A 22,693-nucleotide genomic window follows, 5' to 3' on the forward strand; every position below is an offset into this window, starting at 1 on the left:
TTATAACAACCACGACCATGATTATAACAACCACGACCATGATTATAACCACGACCATGATTATAATAACCACGACCATGATTATAACAACCACGACCATGACTATGATTATAACAACCACGACCATGATTATAACAACCACGACCATGATTATAACAACCACGACCATGATTATAACAAATATACGACCATGATTATAACAACCACGACCATGATTATAACAATCCACGACCATGATTATAACAACCACGACCAACCACGACTATAACAACCACGACCATGATTATAACAACCACGACCATGATTATAACAACCACGACCATGATTATAACAACCACGACCATGATTATAACAACCACGACCATGATTATAACAACCACGACCATGATTATAACAACCACGACCATGATTATAACAACACGACCATGATTATAACAACCACGACCATGATTATAAATATTATAACAACCACGACCATGATTATAACAACCACGACCATGATTATAACAACACGACCATGATTATCATGATTATAAATAACCACGACCATGATTATAACAACCACGACCATGATTATAACAACCACGACCATGATTATAACAACCACGACCATGATTATAACAACCACGACCATGATTATAACAACCACAACTATGATTATAACAACCACGACCATGATTATAACAACCACGACCATGATTATAACAACCACAACTATGATTTTATTTATTAATTTGATGCGTATTGCCCGCACCCTAGAATCAGAAGGGCAGCTCATAGTCTATGTCCGTCCGTGGCCAAAATTAAGAGCACTTGTCATAAATAGTCATACATAAATTCAGCTGTTAAAAACTGTGACCGTGCACAGGGAGGTTCCACGCGGCCATTTAGACGTTCGTGAGTATTCAAAGAGTATTTTACGTAGGTATAACAAATTTCAGCTCTATTTCAAAACCGTGGTCGTGCATGGCTAAGGTAACAAGACATTGTATATACCGGGAGACCACTCAGGCCCATGTTCCCCCAAAAGTCCACTTGGGAACATGCGCACATAGCTTCAGTCTTGCAACTATTTTCACTAGTTATTAATATTTTCACTAGTTATTATTATCAACATTTGCTCTTTATTTTACACAATTCTAACGCTCATTGCCGCATCTATATTTCATGAACTGTAAAGTCAAATAGTTTAGTACAGTGTAGTGCAATCAGAGTAGTATTTGTACACTTATCTTGGGTTTTTGCACACTAGGCAAAGTAAACACTAATCTGAGATCCAATGGAATTTTGTATTATTATTATCATTAATATTATTGGTCAATGTTTGAATTATGACCGTGAAAATAACGTCAGTGAGCCACAAAGACCAATAAACCAGACCAGATTAGGTTAATAATCTAACGCACTGATATATCTCGACTTATTCAATTCAATTTCAATTTCAATTGTTTATTCCTTGATAGAGGAAGCGGGATCCTAGTGCTGTCACTAGGTACCCCTGTACAATGACACCAGAAGCATCTGGCAAGTGTGACAAGTATATACAGTATAAATATCATAAAGGGGCTTACTAAAGCCTAAGGAAGGAAGGATATTCCTTTAACACCTAATCAATATTATTTACAAAATATCTGGCCAGTATGGGGATCATCGTGTCTCCGTCAAGGGGTCGTGGAGTGGTGGTCCAGCAGGCGTCACGGAAGCGTTGTGTGTGGGGACATCTAAGGAGGTAGTGAATAAGGGTGCTGCTGTCGGGTCTTCTGCATAATGCACAAGAGCGTTGCTCAGGGGATGCGGGGATACCGCTCTCCCAAGCAAAGTCATACCCAATGATGATACGGGCAGCAATCACGTCCCCTTTCCGCGACCCTTTCCCGTAGACGTACGAGAGGTCAGGAAGTTTACGGAGGACATCGTACCAGGTGGGCGGGGAGTCCAGAGGGATGGCTGCTTCCCGAGCTTCTCTCTGTTTGCGGCGAATTTGGGTCCTAATCTGTAAGAGTGTTCGAGGAACAACGTAGTCAGGTGTGGCCTTGTTGCAGCCAGTCTTGGAAAGGCCATCTGCTGCCTCATTCCCCAAGATACCGACATGACTGGGTATCCATAGGAATGTCACAGGACGGCCTGCATCCTGAAGTGTGGATGTTAACCCTCGTATTCGGAGGATGAGGTCCTTATTTTCCCCTGATCCAAATGCGATCCCGTCGAGAGCAGACCTGGAATCGCAGCAGACAAGCAAGGGGCAGAAACCATCTGCTTCTTCCCCAGCGAGAAGGGCAGCAAGGAGGGCTATTAGTTCAGCCTGAGTGGAGGATGCCCCGTCAGAAACTCTGAGAGACAGCTTGATAGGCTCAGGGGCATCAGGACGGGAGATGTAGACACCAGCCCCGGCCCTACCTGTAGCGGGGTCAACAGAACCATCAGTGTAGAGGACGACCCTACCTGGGGACCAGTGTGCGATCCTGGAGAGGTGGTATTTGCAGAGAATAACAGGGTTCACTTGGGATTTCGGGAGCGGTCCATCGAGGGCAATCACTTCAGGTTGAAAATCCAGCCAGGGAGACGAACCAACAGCAGGGGTGACAACAATATCAGGCAGGAGGTCGTGTTCCTGAAGGGCTCGGATGAGTGACCCTCGCCACTGTCTTCTAGATGGAGGTCGGTCTCGGACAGCAGGAGTCAAGTTGATTTGAACATAGTTGCCCCGAGGATCCCGTAGAATGGAAACGGCAGTTTTTAGGTAAAACTCCTGGACACGATCCTGTAAGGGGGAAAGACCAAGTTCGGTATATAGAGAAGTAGAGCGTGTCCACTGAGGAGCCCCAAGGATGATACGAGCAGCTTTCCTCTGGATAACTTCGAGACGGTTGACAGCAGTCCGACTAATGTTGACGAGGGCAGGGGCGGCGTAGTCGACACAGGAACGGACAAAGGACTTGTACATGGTGAGAAGTACAGGGATGGTGGCACCAAGGGAACCCCTGCACATGGTAGAGAGGGGAGCGAGACGCCGAAAGCATATGTCTCGAAGATAGCGGACTTCAGGGATCTGACAACGTGTGCGAGTTACATACACACCCAGGTATTTTGTCTCATTAACCCAGTCCAAGGGCGTTCCTGATAAGAGAGGGGTGGAGGTACAACACGACCGTGCCACATGGCTTTTGTTTTCGCAGTTGAAAGAAGGAAACCAAGTGAATCACACTCTCTGGAGACCAGATCAAGGGCTTCCTGCATGCTGAGGTAGTCAGGGGCTTGGAGGAGGACATCGTCGGCATATCCTGAGTGGACAACTTCTGTCGGACACGGGAGAGATGCAATGGAGTGCATGGGAGTGTTAAACAAGGTGGGACTCAGGACTCCACCTTGAGGAGTGCCGAGGTTCATTTCTTGAACAGGAGACATAATAGCCTTCAACGTGAACTCGGGCCTGACGTCCAGTGAGGTAAGAGGCGATCCATTGTAGAAGTCTCCCTTTAACCCCTAACCGCGCAAGTTCAGCTAAAATGAGGGCAGGCTGAGCCGTATCAAAGGCTCCCTTGATATCAAGGAAGGAGATGCGGGCAGTCTGATTGCAATAAAAGGAAGCAATGGAGTGTGCTGTGCTGCGCTGTTGAATGAAACCATTGAGGGAGTTGTGGAAGCCGCCTATGGTGTGAAGAAGGCGACGATGGAGTATCCTCTCCATCATCTTGCAAACACAGGAGGTAGGACTAATGGGTCGATATTTCCCAGGATCTCCCGGCTTAGGGGTGGGGATAATAGTGGCATTTTTCCAGTTGGACGGGAGAACCCCATGTTCATAAGACATATTGTAGAGAGCAAGCAAGGGGCCGTTAGGAATATTAGTACAGGCGTTGAGGACGGAGTAGGTTATCTGATCATCCCCAGGAGAGGTGTCTTTTCTAGAGCGACGAGCACTGTCAAGCCCGAACTGTGTGATGGGATGATCAGTGGGGGCACGGGAGGTAAGAGTAGCACGAACAACAGGCTCAGACGCATCGATGCGAGCCTGCACTGCCTCCTGCATTGGATCTGGAAGTGCCTCAGGGGAGGAAGCTCGTGCCCAGTCCTCCATTAAAGAGCAGGCAAGGGAGGTGGGGTCAGGGTGGGGAGGAGGCCTCCGTCGAGTACCCCGTATAGCATTAATCCGATTCCATACATAAGAGAGTGACGACTGGAACGATAGAGACCCCGTGAAGGATAGCCAGTCCGCCTCACGTATCCGACGGCGTTCCTGAGTTGCAAAGGAGCACCAATTTTTGAAGTCTTCCCAATCCTCTGGAGACCGAGACCTCCGTATGGCAGAGTGGAGATCACGGGTTACCTGCCGGAGATGTCTCATGGCAGGGATACGATACCAGTAGTTGGTGGCACTTCTGGGGTGACGGGGAGGGCGTGGAGGGGTAGCGCGATTGACAGAGTCATACACAGCATCAACAAAATCAGCGCTGTAAGAGTCAAGGGACTGGGGGACAACATAGGAATCCGCCCAGGTAGAAAGGTATTGGGTAAAGGAAGGCACAGCATCTTGTGTGAGACGAAGGCGAGGGGATCGATAAGGAGCTGATGTCGGGGCAGAGAAGGAGAGCCTGAGATGGGTAGTAACGGCAAGATGGTCACTATACAGAGCAGGCTCGGTGCAGACGGTAGGATGAAAGGAGGTATGACCGTTCAATAGTAAGCCAACATCAAGGAAACTATGGGGAAGGCGAGTAGGATCGTCAGGACAAAGAAAGCGAACATCATCATCCCCATTAAGAAACTGTGAGAGATGTGATCCGTTAAGGGTACATGGCGTGGGATGATCCGGAGTAAGAGTGGGATGGCGGGCATTAAAGTCGCCAAGAACAATAGTGGGAACCCCATCAAGGAGGTCGTGAAGAACCTGGGGGTCCAGAGAATCACTCTTGAAATGAACATTGACTACACGAAGGGTCCGGTCACCAAGAGTAAGGGAGACAAAGTAATTCAGACGGGGGTCCATGTGAGTCAGGTGAAGGGAGACGAACAGATGGAATGGTGTTACGCACAAGGGTGAGGAGGCCTCGAGCCTGCCCACGGTACCGAGGCAGGGTGTAAACAGTATAGCCAGAGAGGCGGAGTGGAGTAACATCGTCTGTGATGGTTTCCTGAAGTAGAGCAACATCTACTTGATGGGAGAGCACAAACTGGGCGAGGTCTGTCCGGCGAGGTCTAAGTCCCTGGATGTTCCATTGTAAGAAGAGGAGGGAACGGCCTCCGGTGTGAGATGAGTCGGAGGGGCTAGACAAGGCTCCAGAGGAGGTACCAAATTCTGTTGAGAAAAATGGAGAGGGAGGAGTTGGAGAGTGAGGGATGGATCCTCCATCTCGGGAGATGGAAGGAGGCGGGTCATCAGGTCTTGCAAAGTGCGCCCCTGTTGGGTCAGGGTGTCCAGAATGAGTTGTTGTTGCCTCTGCAATGTCGCAATTGTTTTCACAAACAAGTCGAGTTGGGCAGAGAGAAGGTTGATTTGCTTGGAGTGGCGATCCAGACGGAGAGTGATTGTTTCCATAGAACCAACTTGGTGTACCTGTACAGGAGCTGGAGGTGACGGCGAGGATAGCCGAGGACCCGACTGGGCATGTGGTGGTGGTAGCGACGGAGAGGGACGGTGAGGGTTCAGTTGAGTAAGAGGTGGTGGTGCTGGTGAGAGACAGCGGGGTCCGGGTGGGCAGGAGATGGTGGTGACTGTGCGGCAGGGCCGGCAACGACCTTGTTCCAAGAACGGTAGGGAGAGGGAGGGAGGGAAGAAGGGATGGGTGGTAGGGGTGATAGGGGGGGGTGGTAGAGGAGAGGAGATCAATGGGAAATCCTTGGTGGATGGAAGAGGCGGTGGTGGATAGGAGTGAGGTTTGGTTGACAGGGGCTTCGTCAGAGACGAGGGCGGTGGTACAAGGTAAGTTTTCCCCGGGCGAGTGCCAGGACGCTGTGGGCAATTGGCATTCCAGGCGTGGTGACTGCCATGGCAATTGACACATCGTGGAATAACTGGGATTTTGTTCTGAATTTTCGATTTGCATTCCACTGTTTCGTGAGGACCTGCACAGAAACCGCAGGCGACCATCCTCGTGCACTCCCAGGTGCGGTGTTTCCACGATTGGCAACGACCACAGATTTTCGGGGTTCCGATAATTCGGTCGAGAGGACAGTTGTGAATTGGTCCTACATTCACCTTCGGAGGGAGGGGGCCCACCCACCAGCCGATGAGTTCGTTGGATGGACGTTTGGAGACCAGGTTGATGCGGCGTTCCATGTCCAGTAGTTGTGGGAGAAGAGGGCGAAGATCGTCGATAGGGATCTCCCAGGGTACGTGGCGAACCATTACCTTGGTACGACGAGTTTCTGGGGTGATGGTGGTGAACTTCAGCATCACCTCCCCCTGGGGAGCAGGAAAGCCCACCTGAGTGAGCAGGCGTACCGTCTCGTCCATTTGTGTGGTGACTATCACGGCTGTGGGACCTCGGCGGAGGCGAAGTGTTGAGTCCTGAAGTGGAGAGCAGTGACGGAAGAACCAGGTCGTCCGTGTGCTCAGAGGCAAGTCCCGAGGGAAGGCGAGACGACGAAGGCGCGACGGGGCAGGGAGACAAAGGGAATCCCCTATGTCCATCGTCGGCGGAGGGTCGGTCATTGAGCCACATGTAAGCTCACTTGGGGACCCCGATGACAGGAGGAGTCCACCCTCTACAGCCCCAGAAGGGGTGCAAGGGGGAGCCGTGGCCCCTGCTGGGGACCCTGACTTCTGAGGTTTCTGCTTCTTCTTTGACGTGTTTTCAAGAAGAAAGTCGTCAGCATCACTGTCACCTACTGCCGCCGTTTCCAACGAACGGGGGCGTTTAACGGCGGGCAAAGGGCACGTTGGCAACACTGCAGTCAGTTGGAGTGGTAATGACGTCACTGCTACGTCACACTATCACATTGCGCTTGCGCAAACTTGAAAAACTTTGCTCAGAGGGATCTGGTGGTAGGACCAAATGTTTTATCCCCAAAAAATGAGTCCAAAAGTAAAAAAAAAAATATATGCCACTGTGCTGATAACTGGGTCTTACTATAGTTGTCTGCACAGGCTGGGATTGGTAGACTCGCTGAATTCGTCAGAAATACGAATTTAAGGAGCAGTCTCTTACAGCCTTTGTTGACACTACGCACGCATGCGCTTACTCCTATCAATTATTTTAAGCGGCGCTCCGCAGCAGAGAACGAAACGGACACAATATTCAAGGATGGGTAACAAACGAAGTAAAGGAGAATGCAATCCTGAAACATTAAATCAAATGAAGTGTCGTTTGATTCCATGTGACAAATGATTCGCGGTATACCAACCCATCGGCCATCCTGTCCATTTGCACATGTTAGTAGCCCGACTCAAAATGGCTATTCGGGTGAGCAGAGCACCAAGCCAAAGCCACCTTGACCAAGCATACTACCTCCACACAACGTTCATTTTACAATTGATTTTACACTATAAAATGGCTGCTTTATGTTTGGTGTCATCTGCCTCGATATATACAGTAATTATAATAATTTGTTCTTCGAAAGAATGAATTTTTATGTGACTTCGACGGTAAATGTTCTTTATTTCAAACATGTTTCCACTCATATTTTGAAATTTAAAATTTTTAAGCAGTTATATTTTTACATATATTAAATTCGGTATTAAAGTGAGTGAAAACTAGGTATCCTTAACAGTTATACATGAATTTATTTGCGATATATCAATATTAATCAAAGATGATGCAAGAGCAGCGGGGCTTGTGCCGTCAACTTTAAAAAAAAAAAAAGATTAGTTAGGACTGAAAAATCATTAAACTGCTAATCACTCTGATTTATGGGTCTTCTTGATTTAGCTGTACACCCAAAGACGGACTCTAGTGCTTAACCATTTAGAATGAATATTTGTCACACGTGAATACATCAGCTTGAAAAACTTGAGTAATAGGAACCTTGATTTTATTGGTAACGTAAAATAAATGCATTGACAAATTGGTGAATACCTTCAGATTATGACGCTAGATAGTATTCATGGCTTGGTGAATCATGGATTACATGAAAAAAAAATCCAAAAGAAGCACCGTTTAAAATAAAATAAAAATATCGTGGTGCTTTTCGCCGTCATCGATAAATCAAGAGAGTACATCTCGTTCCTAGATATAGTGAATACTCTAATGCAACGGTTCCCAAACACGGGGTCGAAATTGCAAGATGCATCATAAGAGGTCGCATAGAGCTCGTAGAGTCGCTGACCTTTGGAGCTTTTGGGGTTGCTGGAGTCCCTTGAGTCTTGCAATGGACTTTTTTTTTAGGTCCAGATGCTATCTCGTTAAGTCGAGACCATAAATTAGGCCAAGGGATTAACGCAGTTACTTTCCTTGTGTCAGGTCAGTCTAGGTCAGGCTTGCCTTGATGAAAGTTTTGCAACAGAAGTTCCACACTCCTACCTTTGATCTGTTCCCAGCCCCCTTCACTCTACTTCTCACGGATGAAATCAGAAAATGGCAGCAAATTTTAATGACAGATTCTTTGAATTAAATATTTGTCTTTTGATTTTGTTCAGTTCCGTTCAAGACACATGCAAAACAGTGCGGTTATTTTACTCTCGAAATGGCAGAATTACAGGTTGACAACGAGGCATGGATGAATTTTTACGTGGATGGTTTGGATTACTTGAAAAATCGAGCTATCTAGGTACTGGTACAATTTGGAAGCACTTGTATCTGTGAGGCCGTTTTCTCGTCAATGATGCTTATGAAAAAAAAAATATTACGACAATAGTATTCAGTACTGTAGCAAACGTCAACTTAGAAAATTGTATATGTTGCTTAACCTCATATACCCCTATGTACTGTCTGTATGTATATATATATATATATATATATATATATATATATATATATATATATATATATATATATATATATATATATATATATATATAGTACGTACTGTACAGTCATTTTGGGCTGTTTCCTCTAAGAAAGTTATATTAAATGGATTTAGTACGTGATTTACGTCGCTGTGGACGTAACTTTATTTTAAGTTCGGTAATAGTTCAGTTTAGTATAAGAACCCATATTAAGTATAAAGAAATATCAATGACAATTTTTCCCCTAATGTATCAATGCGCTTCCTGCACCCCGAAGTCTGAAGCTCTCCTTTATACTAATTAACTGTCATTTATTAATGGAGATATATCTTTCACCTTTGTTGACGTATTACAGTTTCTGCACGACCAAATTCTTGTTATTAGACCAGTGTAAATATCCAAAAAAAGGGTAAGGCCTAGTCTGTAAAACTTAATCTTATCTTCTGATCGTTTCTGATATCTCTGTCTAGGTTTAAACTTAATTCCATCAGTTACTTGAATTCTTTACATCCTTATTTACCAGGAAAACTTCTCGTACGAGCCTTCGAGAATCTCCGCGCCCAGATCATTTTCTTGAAGCTTACAGTATACAATAGTCTTAGCTCAGTAACTCACTCATGTGCGCCAGGATGATTTGCCACTCTTGCGTAAGATAGCTGGTCAGTCTTATACAGAATTGCAAGTTTTGTTCTTATCCATATGACAAATGTTGGGAGGAAGAAGTGGTTAATATTCGTCCATTGGCTGTAAGCAGGTTTCCAATTTTCAATATTACAGACACAAAAACTATAAAATAAACATATGACTTCCTATCATTTCTTGTGCAAATCAATATTAAAGGAGTATTTCCAAATTTCTAGGCGTAAATTTCTGTACGCGCCATGTTGCCAGTCACTTCTTTCTTGTTGGTGACATGACAACCAATGACCTTCAAGTATCGTGTCATGTGACTTGGCTTGCCAATCATTTTGAAGCGGCCTTCCACCGCACAATTTCAAATTTTGAAGGCTCGTGATAAGTGTTCTCTCCCTCATCTACCTGTTATTCAGCGAGTTAATGAGAACGACAGTGAAGCAATCCAAATACTACAAAATCACGGTGTCCTACCGACATCAAGACGTGTGTCCGTGGGGAAATTGCTTAATTTTAAGAAAAGGCAAATTCTTTTGTCCGTAACCCAAGCGTACCAGATCGCCCAGCTGTCTCCTCCACCACAGAAGCAGGGAAGCTCCTAAAAAAGGTTAGGTTGGGTTAGGGTTAGGTTTTTGGGTGTTTTATGGTGCTTTAATCAAACGACCGCCATTTTGGTGCAATTACCGGTTTCGGTTACAAAAGAAAATGTTCATTTTTTTTTCTCAAAAAAACCGCTAATTTGCACAAGAAATGAGGGTCAGATTTGAGTAAAACACACCAAAAAAACACAAAAAATTATCAAAACCCGCGGACAGCCAATGGACTAATGTTTACCGCCAAGCCATATTTGTGACATCTTACGTAAAGTCAGTAATTTTTTCCTTAGTCCTCTTTGCAGTCTCTGCATTTCAACACTTTAGTTATATATATATATATATATATATATATATATATATATATATATATATATATATATATATATATATATATAATATGGGTGCACATCTAAAAAAAAAAACTTAGTTTTACGTTTAAATTTCTTAACGGCACCACTGTTTAAATGCGTATTTTTCTTTTTGTCAAAGGTTATCTAAGATGACTCCCGCCTCACTCATCCACCCTTAGCAACACCACGCCACATCAAGGCCCCCTTAAAACCACCTCTGTCATCATAACGTCAAACAGTTGATTCTCCCTCGCACAGTTACTGTCACTCGCTTTGTACGGTACAGTATATTGTGTTTCTTAACGAGGTGTCATTTTGAAAGTTATTTCTAAAACAAGGCTCACATTTTCACTTACATGACATGTGATTAGTATACAAAACCTATGTATAATATAATTGAAAGAGAGGGTGTGCAGGCAGCGCTATCAACAACTAGGGCGTTTAATTACAACTAAAATATTAAATTGAGGTAGGACCGATAACTTCTGTAGAAAATTTTGAAAATCAGTAAAGAATCCTACCTCTGATAGTTTCTTAATTAGACAAAAAATTATTTCCCGGCTAACCCAAGATTAGACAATCTTTGCTTGCCTTGCCAACATTCTTCCCCCACGCTCACGTAACACACCTTCCACCTTTTGTTGTCATTATTTTGGAGCTAAACTTGTCATTATTATTATTTTCATATTTTCATTATTATTATTACATATATTCGTGAATGATGCCTAACCCAACCTTCCCCCTAACAATTCAAGAACCCAGCTGCATTATTCTTATTTTTTTTAAAGCAGTAGAAAAATAAAAGTGGGTCCTACATCACTGATTGCACACTGAATACTAAGCATTCCAGTTTACAAGTGACCGGCACTTCAGTGTACCGTCTTCATTTTATTCAACCGTAGCGGATGGTTCGAGGTGCTCTTATATTCAATAACTGAGGAAAAACATAAGTCTTCAAAATACGGGTCTAATTAACACTTTCCTACCGCGCTTCTCTGATATTAACAGGAATGAATTACTAAGTATTGTTAATTATATCATGCAATGGTTCATTTTTGCTAATATCAAACAAGACGAGATACTGCATACGGCTTCCCAAATAATTTCGAGTTGTTTTAATGTTCCCAGTGGAATTTTAATTTAATAATAATAATAATAATAATAGGAATAATAATAATAGTTCAATCCTAGCATTATTATGGCTATCACTAATGTGGTCTTCAAAATTCTTAAGAACGTACGTCATTGAGTCACGATGAGTGTGGTAACCCTGCTTCTCACGAAGTGCAGTTGGTAACTGTAGTTGCAAATATTTCAGACATGAGGAGCCGTTTATATACCGGTCACTAGCTACTGAATGCTCGTGGAGGGAGGGAGAGTGAATAGTGAAGACAGTACTGTACATCACACGCATATTAAGCCGTTTGTATAAGTCACCAGCTATTGAATGCCCGTAAGTTGAGTGAAGAGTGAAGGCAGTACTGTATATCACACGCTTAATAAACCGTTTGTACTGTCCATGCAAGGTCAATATATTGATCTTGTGTACATGTCACTGTACTGAACGCCCATTGTGAGAGAATAAGTAGCACAAAATGATAGCGATTTTAAAAGCTTGTTCAAAACGCCCTTGAGGATTGAAGATGACTGAAAGCAACTGTTATGACCACTAGTCTAGTGTAACCTTACCACAAACACAGACACACAATACGATAACCTCTCTCTTTCTCAATTGTGATGGATTCGTAAACCCTACATAAACTTGATGGCTCTAACAAAAATATTCGTTTATTGTAATTGGCCGCGCGTTAATTAATTATAGTTGAAGGAGTTGACTGTATTTCGTGTCCTAGCAAACACTGTCCGGATAATATATCTGGAAATTAACGAAACTTAAGTCTCCTTCCTTTCTTCCAATTAATGCAGACTTCTAATTAATTCAGCCCCAATTTTAATTAATCCACGCTTCTAATTAATCCAAACCCTCTCCTAATTAATCCAGACCCTCTTCTAACTAATCCAGACTCTTCTAATTAATTCAGACCCTGCAGTTAATCCGATATAAAAGGGGTTTCCCGATTGTCCACAAACGTAAACATAAAATAATTGTCAAAGTACAACTGCCGGTAGAAGGGTCATGACGTGCATAAAGAGTATAGTGTACAGTATTTGGTCAAATATCGTTTCGGTAATCCACCAACGTGAAATGGTCAGAATCGTTCAAAACATCAAAAGACCATCGGAAAAAAAACGTAATTTCAACCTAACCTTACCTCGCCGGATGTCCGAAACTACACAGTACTAATACTGTTTATTTATCAGATAATTCATTAAACACAATACAGGACTGGCCTTTTTATCTTATAAATTTAAGATACGTATCGGTATTGTTGCATTTTCAACCAATATGTACCCGAAGGCTACGTTAGGTTAGATTAGGTTACCTTAAGTTTTGTTAGAAACAAATGATTTTCCACAAAAATCAATATAAAAATCGAATAAAACATCAAAATCATCGAAAAAAAAACATTGCTCAACTCGAGCCATTTATATATTGGTTGAAATGCCAATTTACCCACGTACCTTATTTATACCCCTATATATATATATATATATATATATATATATATATATATATATATATATATATATATATATATATATATATATATATATATATATTCTTTTTAATCTAATAAGCTAAAATAATTAGGAAGTATTTGACTTTGCATGTTTGAATACATTGTCAGTGTTTCCCCCTTTTATCAGATACGTCACTGACGTATCAAATCGATGAATGAAATATTAAAGTATTTTTCGGTACTAATGTTCCCACACTCGCTATTTGCAGTAATCACTGATTTCCTTATTTTTATTAATAAAAGCAACCAAGCAGCAAGTGTTGAAGGAAACAAGCAAGATGCTGAACAAATGAGGCTACAATCAATAAGCATTTATGAGTCGACTCCGGCATTAGGTACGGCAGTAAAGACGCATGGAGAGTAGTGTACAGTACATGATCCACAAGCAATATAATTAAATGGAAATTATTTAATTAAAAATACCGGAGGAAGGCGTCAGGGCCTCTGTATGTAGACCTTAAATTTCGTCTTTCCAGTGTTGGTACAGGACGCTGCAGTATCCGGGGTCAATCTGACATGTTATTAAGACAACACTTCACATCCGACCCAAGATGAAATTGTACCCGGGCCGCAGTGGTGACAGGCAAGCACATTATACCTCTGCAACACGTGTCACGGGGATCACTGCGTACAGCCACGTAAGCTCGGCCTCACGTATTGCAGGCCGAGAATAAATCCGCGACGTCAACCGCACGAACCTAGTCACGTAGTATCACATAACCTTACATAGAGCGCACCCGGGGGATGGGAGACGCATGTACCTCCTCTTGCTTTGTCCAGCTTTAGACTGAGTCTGTGACACTCATTATATGGCCATGAGATGGTAGTCAACCAACCCAGTGTCAGCGCATCACAGAAAGGATAAGTCCCTCCATTGCGTCACATTTCTGAGTATTCTTTTTCTGTTATGTGATGTAGCGCAAATGATGAACGTTACTTTACACAAAAGTCTTCAAACACGACTGTGTGGTCGTGACCACAGCCTGGCAAACTCTTTACTTCTTAGCAGACACCGGGGAAATTAATGTATGAATATGTAAATATTAACATGTACAACGGTATACCAGAGCAAAGACCAACTTTTCCCAGTGAGTTTTAAAGGTTAGTGAGTGTGAGAGGGCGTGTGATTGTCAACGAAAGTGTTGTGCCCACACGGCTGATCAGTGGCCACGAAGGATAAAAGTAAATAAACCATTTTAACCACCATTTTATATTATTTTTTAAGTTGTATTATATTGCATCATTTCCTTGTACATTTACATCGCATAGCTGATGAAACAAGATTTTGCCCTGAAGCAACTTACTGTCATTAGCCCTTAAGATTAAACCAAATGTGCATAAATTCGTATGATTTCACCCTCTTCATAGACACCAACAACAACATTAGCGATGGACTTGATATGACATTCAAGAACTAATTTTGCTGTAAAGTTAACGTTTTGGTAACATTATAATATTATGGTGTTGTCGTTCGGTAATATTATGACATTCTTTGAAATTCAACATATTTTGTATGATCTAAAAGAACAGGGCTTATGTATTGGTCCCTTCCCACGATGTTACACAATGAAATAATAACATTGACTAATTGATAAATACCTGACAATTGCAGTGGACGAAGACACACTCATTTATCATTCGAGATGAGGCGTCGTTGCTAATTAATCTCTTGTATAACACACTTCTAGGTCTCCCTGTTCACCTCCTAACTCATGATTTCACCTTTACACAAAATTAATGTCAAATTCCAGAAAGTCGTCGTAGATATTGAAGTGCGTGAGGAGGTGGGAGGAGAGTGGGCAACAGACAGCTGCCTCGAGTGAGGTGTGAGCGTCTGCTGTAGCCGGGGCACGGGTGTTGTCTGGCCGAATGGACAGGTTACAAGTGTTGTTCAATCGTTTGAGCTGAAATCCTTCCTTCATATCCGAGCTCAATTGTCTGTGTGTTGGGCCTTAACAGTTGATGAATAGTGTACTGTACAGTATGTACTAAGATTACGCGATTAAAATGACCTCATAGTTGTCGAAGTTAGCAGTTGATGACTACTTTGTATAATTAGCGTTCACTCTTAATGACAATTTTCACTTAAAATGAGGACGATAATGTAACTAAGAAAGACGATTTTGATGTAATAGAATCACTTAATCAAACGTGTATTTATAATTTCAGTGCATTTAAATGTCCAATCACCCATAAGTCCTGTCGCCTCTCCTGAACCACGAACCCCGAGATCCAGACTCGTGAATCCAAAGCATTTATGGACAGAATAATGAATGCATTCGTGTCTACTGCTTTGGGTTCACAAATCTGAATCTCGGGGTTCGTGGTTCATGGCGAGTTGATTGTCCTATTTTTTTTTTCGGGGATATTTTACAGATTGCCTAATTTATTTTGACACATGGAGTGTTACATAGCCTAGTTTATTATTACAAGCGCAAGTAAACACGTCCTCTACCTCTCATAATTTTGTAATTGCTGATTTAATAGTGCCATTGCTAACCTTGTTATACGCGCTTAAAGACCAAAGTTGTTGAAGCTCAGTAATAACATTATAACAACAACAACAGGCCAATAAGGCCCCTATCTGCGTCAACCTAGTGGCCTTAACGTCAGATATCACAGAAAGGTTGACGGATCGTCAGCCTAACGACGTCAGCTATATGCGTGTCACGTGTGTGATGCATGTATAACAGACTGAGCGTACTAAGAGATATATACTGTACTGTTTATTGTTACATTCATTTAAACAACACAAATACACACACACTTTTTCCTATTATGACAGTGAGTAAACCAGTTTTGATATTTATAACTGACCACTCGGGTGAGGAGGAGGAGGTGGTTCTGCTTAAAATAGAACTCTCCTCACACCGGATGCTACACGGGCACGCAAACGTAAACAAAAAACAAACAGCCAGTACAGGGTATAATAATAATAACAAAGATAAGAAGCAACAAATATAAATTAAAATTAAAAACAGCCAGAATAACGGAATGGGAAAGAAAGTAAAATCAGGTAGACAGAAAACAAAAGGGGAGAAGATAAAGAGACAGAGAGAAAGAAGGAAAGCATAAGAGAGAAGAAAGAGAAAAACAGAATAATTGTAGATAGAGATAATAATAACGGAAAACGAAAGATAAAACAGGATGCTTAAGCTCCTCTACGTGTGTGTTGGTGTGGGGATTAGTGGATGACATTATGACCTGACCTCATGTTTAATAAGGTCACCCTGTATATTTAAGCCTCTCTCTGTCCATGTTATCCAGTTGCCTCTGAAGATGTCTTGAATAAAGACGAAAGCTAAGGTGCTCCGTTGTTTCCCATTTCCCGTGTGATTTTATCAAGATATATATATATATATATATATATATATATATATATATATATATATATATATATATATATATATATATATATATATATGCAAGTAAATCACTGTGGGTGCGCGTGATCCAGGTATATGCTGATAACCACAAGGAAAGAAGAAAACACGAAGTTCCCAAGCGCTTTCGTGTAATTCACATCTTCAGGGGTGAGACAGTCTGTACTCACCCCTGAAGATGTGAATTACACGAAAGCGCTTGGGAACTTCGTGTTTTCTTCTTTCCTTGTGGATATATATATATATATATATATATATATATATATATATATATATATATATAATATATATATATAATATATATATATATATATATATATATATATATATATATATATATATATATATATAATAAGAGAGAGAGAGAGCGCCTATCACACACCGCTTCAAAGAAAATATCTCGTTGCCTCATCACGTACCTCTGAAGGTCAAGAATATACGGCTTATGGCATGTCCGGCCAACGTCTTCCTTCTGTCCGGCCTACGTCTTCCTTCTGTCCGGCCAACGTCTTCCTTCTGTCCGGCCTACGTCTTCCTTCTGTCCGGCCAACGTCTTCCTTCTGTCCGGCCTACGTCTTCCTTCTGTCCGGCCAACGTCTTCCTTCTGTCCGGCCAACGTCTTCCTTCTGTCCGGCCTTCGTCTTCCTTCTGTCCGGCTAACGTCTTCCTTCAGTCCGGCCTACGTCTTCCTTCTGTCCGCCTACGTCTTCCTTCCGTCCGGTCTTCGTCTTCCTTCTGTCCGGCTAACGTCTTCCTTCTGTCCGGCCTTCGTCTTCCTTCTGTCCGGCCAACGTCTTCCTTCTGTCCAGCTAACGTCTTCCTTCTGTCCGGCCTACGTCTTCCTTCTGTCCGGCCAACGTCTTCCTTCTGTCTGACCTCCGACCTCCGTCTGTTCAGCTCCCGACCTTCTCCTTAGCCTCCTTCGTCCTCAGGGAATGTCTCACGCGTCCGCTAGATATATACGGTTTCCTCTTCACATATCCTCTTATTACATTTAAAAGCTTTCCACATAATGTTCCTCCTTCCATTAGTTCTCATTTCCATTATAAACATCAATGTCATTCATTGACTTTAATTTTGCTTTTCATTTCCTGTGGTTATAACGTATTCGTACACTCAATGTTATTCAGTTATAGGTTCCACTTTAAAGATTTCAACACTAACTGTGTCAAGGCTTTATCTTTTATTCTTGGTTTAAATCTGTTACAGACACGATTTTATCTCTTCACTGCCCACCAATACTGATATTGTACTCTTGATAGAGGCAACAGGCAGTTGTATCAGTGTCCTTAACTGTCTAATTAGTGACACTTCTCACATTAAAACGTGAACACAACTTCAGCAACAAGATGACACTTACGTATAATGTTTACCAGACAAGGCGACATGTACAGACAATTTATCAGTTACGACAAACATGTTGGCAGACACATATATACTGTACACAGTGGCGGACAAAACACAACTGATATCGCTCAAGCTTATATAAGCAGCCAGACGAAAGGATTGTGTTGCCTGCTCGGGAATTTCCTGTTCGATTAGCCGAGAACTGTGGACCAGCAGATCATGTGGTGGGGAGGGGGGAGGGGGAAAGATTTGCCCTTGTGTGTGTTTGGGGTCTAGACTGACGTTCCTGGTATTGTGTGTAGGAGAGGAGAGGATTTGTGTATGTGTGTGGAGTAGAGTGTGTGTGTGTGTGTGTGTTTCAGGAGGGTTTAGGAATGTATTTTTAATAAGAATACATATATTATGTGTACACATGTTTGTACTTGAGGATGTGTGTACTGGATATATGTAGGTGAATTTGTGTATGCGTACGTATAATTGTGTATCTTTGTGTATGTGTACGTGTTGTGGTTGGGGAGGAGGGGGAGAGGGAGGAGGGACAGGTGAGGGAGGGAGAGCGAGACCTGTGCCAATAGCTAATTCAGGATGTTGGAGGAGACAAACCTCCCTCCGTCCCCATCATTCCCTACCATCACCCCGATCCTCCCCCTCCCCCACACCACCCCTCCCTCTCCCATAGCCTAGTATTATTTCAGGAACAACAAGCACTGGTTTACATAATATCACGTACAATACTTTTACTTTTATCCTCTTTAATTTCCCTTGGGTGAAAGAATAAAAAAGGTAAATAGTATCTTGATGATTTTTAAGATAATTAATAGGAGATAAATTCGTTATGTATAGTTATATTACTATAAATTTTAATGGGATTTTTGGTGCTTGATAAACCATATCTAACAGTACGCAAACAGCTTAAGTCACCTCACCAGTCACCGCAACGTCACACCAGCCACACATTGTGATGGCTGAAGGTCGCCGACACACGTCACAGCCATTTGCTGGGAAACGGTGGGTTAATTACAAACAGCATATTGGATCACTCTCTCCCTCCGCCTTGTATGGTGGTACAATGATTTCTCTCTTTCCACAGGTCACATATGTTTACAGATGTTAAAAGAAAACAACAATATGGTATTTCTCTTGTCATGTATAATATGTTAAGACAAAGCGTAAGAGACGTGACCGATCAGTGGTGTAGACTGTAGACGATAAAATTAATAAGTAAAAAAGTATTTTGACTCTTCAGTGTTATAAACCCTTGATGAACATAGATAAATACAAAGGTATAGCTATTGCAAATATTTAAGGCTGAAACTTTACAAGAATATCGAAATAAATTGGAACACCACACGAGGCTCTATGTTGTCTGCGACGGTGTTAAGCGACCCATAGGGAGGGACTTAATATTAATTCGCTCAGATCTGAGATTTTTTTTTCCTTCGAGTGTATATTTTAGCTCAGGTTTTACAGATCAAAGATAAAAACCACGAAATTCAGGGTGTAGGATGGCAACTAGCTCGATCCATCCGATATACTTTTTTGAATTTAAGACAATTGAAAAGTTTTGCACCTAATATAAGCTTACAGAAGCCCCCCCCCCCCTCTTCCTCTCAGTGATGCCGAGTCTTGGGATTAATGTTCGTTTTTTCCCCCTCTTTCATAATGTCAAAATTATATCAAAGGGATTTGAGGGAAATGGGAATTTAAATGTATGAAGTTAATAAATGAACATTACCAGGTATCATTCATTGATGGGCGGAGAGTTAGTTTCATTTATATTAAAGAGACCGAGTTAGTTGCTATTTATTTCACCAAATGAACATCTTACCATTAACATTTGTGCGGGGAATTTAACAATGGTTATACATTTCCATTTATAACCTGACAAGTTACAGTACCTAAGAATAGTATATCAACAACGGCTCTGACAACTCGTGTTTCTTCACTACAGGAACCACGAATCATTATACCATATAGTAGACTCGACTACCGTACTTACATAAACACTAGAACTGTAGGTTTACTTCTACAGTACATTTATCCTCTTCGCCACTGATCTTTAGCCGCATGGGCGATCGATCACATATCTGTTACGCACTGTTGGCAAGTACTGGCTCCTGAATGTATCTGAACCTGCACTCGGTGCCATCACAACACTCTCCGACAGGTTGTTCCAAGAGTTTGCAATTCTCACTCCGAAAAAGTTTTCCCCATTGTGAGAAGGTGAATCAGGCAACGAACCTAGTAGGTCTTATAAGAAAGCCGTTTAGATATCTAGATGATCCGTCAATCATCGCGATCTTCAAAAGTAAGGTGCTTCCCGGTCTGGAGTATTGTCACCCTGTAGGGGTATCGAGATATTAATGTTGTCTAGCACTCAGGATGGAAGGAAACTCTAATGTGGTTTTCTTGTATAATATATAAGTTATATGAAGACAGTCTGGTGCTGGAGATGCCGTGTGGTGGGGAGCTGCTCAGTAGAAGACGTTCGGTGAGTAGCGTGTTGAAGGAGGTAGATGTGCAGGAGCTTCGTTAGAGAATATGTTGCCTGTTGCTGGCCTCCTGGTTGAATGAATGCTGGACAGCTAGGAGCTTGCTGGGAGGTGTTGCGTGTTCAGGAAGATGGGCAGAATGAGAATTGGTTGGTGAGGAAGCTCAGAGGGCGGCTGGTGGGTCGCCATGCTCGCTGGCGGGAGCGAGGGCCGCCAGGCAGGCGAGGAGATGCGAGGACTGCCAGGCAGCGGCAGAGGAGGAGGTGTTGCTTGTTCAAGAAGAATGGTCAGAATGAATCTCAATGGAGAGACAGAGCTTATATACCCAGCAGCAGCCGCTATGAGTCATGTTGGGAAAACCCAGAAAGTCGCCGTGAATAGTTTCGTTGCTAGGCAACGGCACGTTGGAATGTGATAGGAGGTGGTGGCGGTGCTACGCAGTTTGTAGGGGAGACGTCCACTACAATACTCCCCCTTCCCTCCAGGCGGTGTAGGAGACTTGTTGATTGTAGAGTTGCTTAGCACATGTGAGGCAGACCGGGCGGTGCATGCCTCATGTGAGACAACGGCGATGGCGTGATGAGCCGATCGCTGAAATACAACTGTCTAGATACACACTATCTGTGGGAGAAGGGAGAAAAAGGGTGTGTGGAGGCGATGATTGGTGTGCTTCCCTCACGACAGGTACAGGGTCGTCAGATGCGCCTGCTGGGGTGTGTGTGGGCCTGGGTCAGGAGCAGGGGCTGCGTCAGCAGAAGCGGATTAGGGCTCGTGACAGCAACTGGGTCCACGACAGCAGCAGGGTGCAGGACATTAGCAGGGAGTACCTGAGAGAGAAAAGAGGGGGTGTGGAGGCGATGGATGTTGTGTGCTTCCCTCACGGCAGGTACTGCTGGGCCGGGGTCGGCGTCTGAGGCAGGACGGGTGTGCTGGGGTCGTCAGAATGTGGTGCGTGGGGCAGGAAGAGGAGCCGGTGTCTGCTTGAAGACTGGGAGCGTGATCAGTGTCTCCTCCATCCTGTGTGAGTGCTAATCTCCGGGAGTAACCATTGTAGGGGTTTCGAGATATTAATGTTGTCTAGCACTCAGGATGGAAGGAAACTCTAAGGTGGTTTTCTTGTATAATATAAGTTATATGATAGACAGTCTGGTGCTGGAGATGCCGTGTGGTGGGGAGCTGCTCAGTAGAAGACGTTCGGTGAGTAGCGTGTTGAAGGAGGTAGATGTGCAGGAGCTTCGTTAGAGAAGATGTTGCCTGTTGCTGGCCTCCTGGTTGAATGAATGCTGGACAGCTAGGAGCTTGCTGGGAGGAGGTGTTGCGTGTTCAGGAAGATGGGCAGAATGAGAGTTGGTTGGTGAGGAAGCTCAGAGGACGGCTGGTGGGTCGCCATGCTCGCTGGCGGGAGCGAGGGCCGCCAGGCAGGCAAGGAGATGCGAGGGCTGCCAGGCAGCGGCAGAGGAGGAGGTGTTGCTTGTTCAAGAAGAATGGTCAGAATGAATCTCAATGGAGAGACAGAGCTTATATACCCAGCAGCAGCCGCTATGAGTCATGTTGGGAAAACCCAGAAAGTCGCCGTGAATAGTTTCGTTGCTAGGCAACGGCACATTGGAATGTGATAGCAGGTGGTGGCGGTGCTAGCAGTTTGTAGGGGAGACGTCCACTACAACCCCGTCTGGTCCCCGAGATATGCTAGAGACTGCCAATTGATTGAAAAAGTCCAAAGGAAAGCCACCAGAATGGTGCCTGCTCTTCGAAACCTCAGTTACCCAGAGAGTGGGGCGCCTGCAACTACCTAGCTTATACTACAGACGGGCGACCTAATCGAAGTGCATAAACATCTCTGGGGGCACTATTCGGTCGCACGTCCATACCTGGAGCTGGCGGACGCTTGCCCACAAGGGGTCAAAGCTCAAGGTTGAAGAAGCCACGAGTCCAGAAAACTGTGAGGGGTAACTTTTCCGGAGTGAGAATTGTGAACTCTTGGAACAACCTGCCAGAGTGTGTTGTGACGGCACAGAGTGTGAGCTCATTCAAGGCCAGACTTGACCAGCACTGGAGCAGGTTCTGATATATTCAGGAGCCAGTATCAGCCAATAGTGCGTATCAGATGTGACCGACCGCCCAAGCGGCTACCAAGAGAAGAGGATAAAATAAAATAAAAGACATTTTTCAGAATTTATGGCTTCTTCAACCTTGAGCTGTGACCCCTAGTTTCCATCTTGACTGAGTAATGTCCTCGGTAATGTTTAAAAACTTCAATTAAGTCACCCTTTACCCGTTTATAGTATAAGCTAGGTTACTGCAGGCGTTCTGGGTAACTGAAATCTGCTCCAAGTGTTGTGGCAAGATACCAATAAATAAGGTAA

General features: G+C 43.3%; 1 protein-coding gene across 2 annotated transcripts in view; it reads right to left on the reverse strand.

Moving 5' to 3' along the window:
• LOC121872564 overlaps window positions 1-18,348 on the reverse strand; it is a 35,237-nt gene extending 16,889 nt beyond the window's left edge. The window contains exon 1 of one of the 2 annotated variants that reach the window (XM_042375375.1): window positions 16,908-18,348. The gene's annotated coding sequence lies outside the window, so the exon portion shown is untranslated. Of the gene's footprint in view, window positions 1-14,704; window positions 14,964-16,907 lie in introns of those variants that run through there. The other variant, XM_042375376.1, reaches the window with a different exon arrangement.
• Window positions 18,349-22,693: the final 4,345 nt, after the last annotated feature.

The sequence above is a fragment of the Homarus americanus genome, unplaced genomic scaffold (genome assembly GCF_018991925.1).
Source record: "Homarus americanus isolate GMGI-L3 unplaced genomic scaffold, GMGI_Hamer_2.0 scaffold39155, whole genome shotgun sequence".
NCBI lineage: Eukaryota > Metazoa > Arthropoda > Malacostraca > Decapoda > Nephropidae > Homarus > Homarus americanus.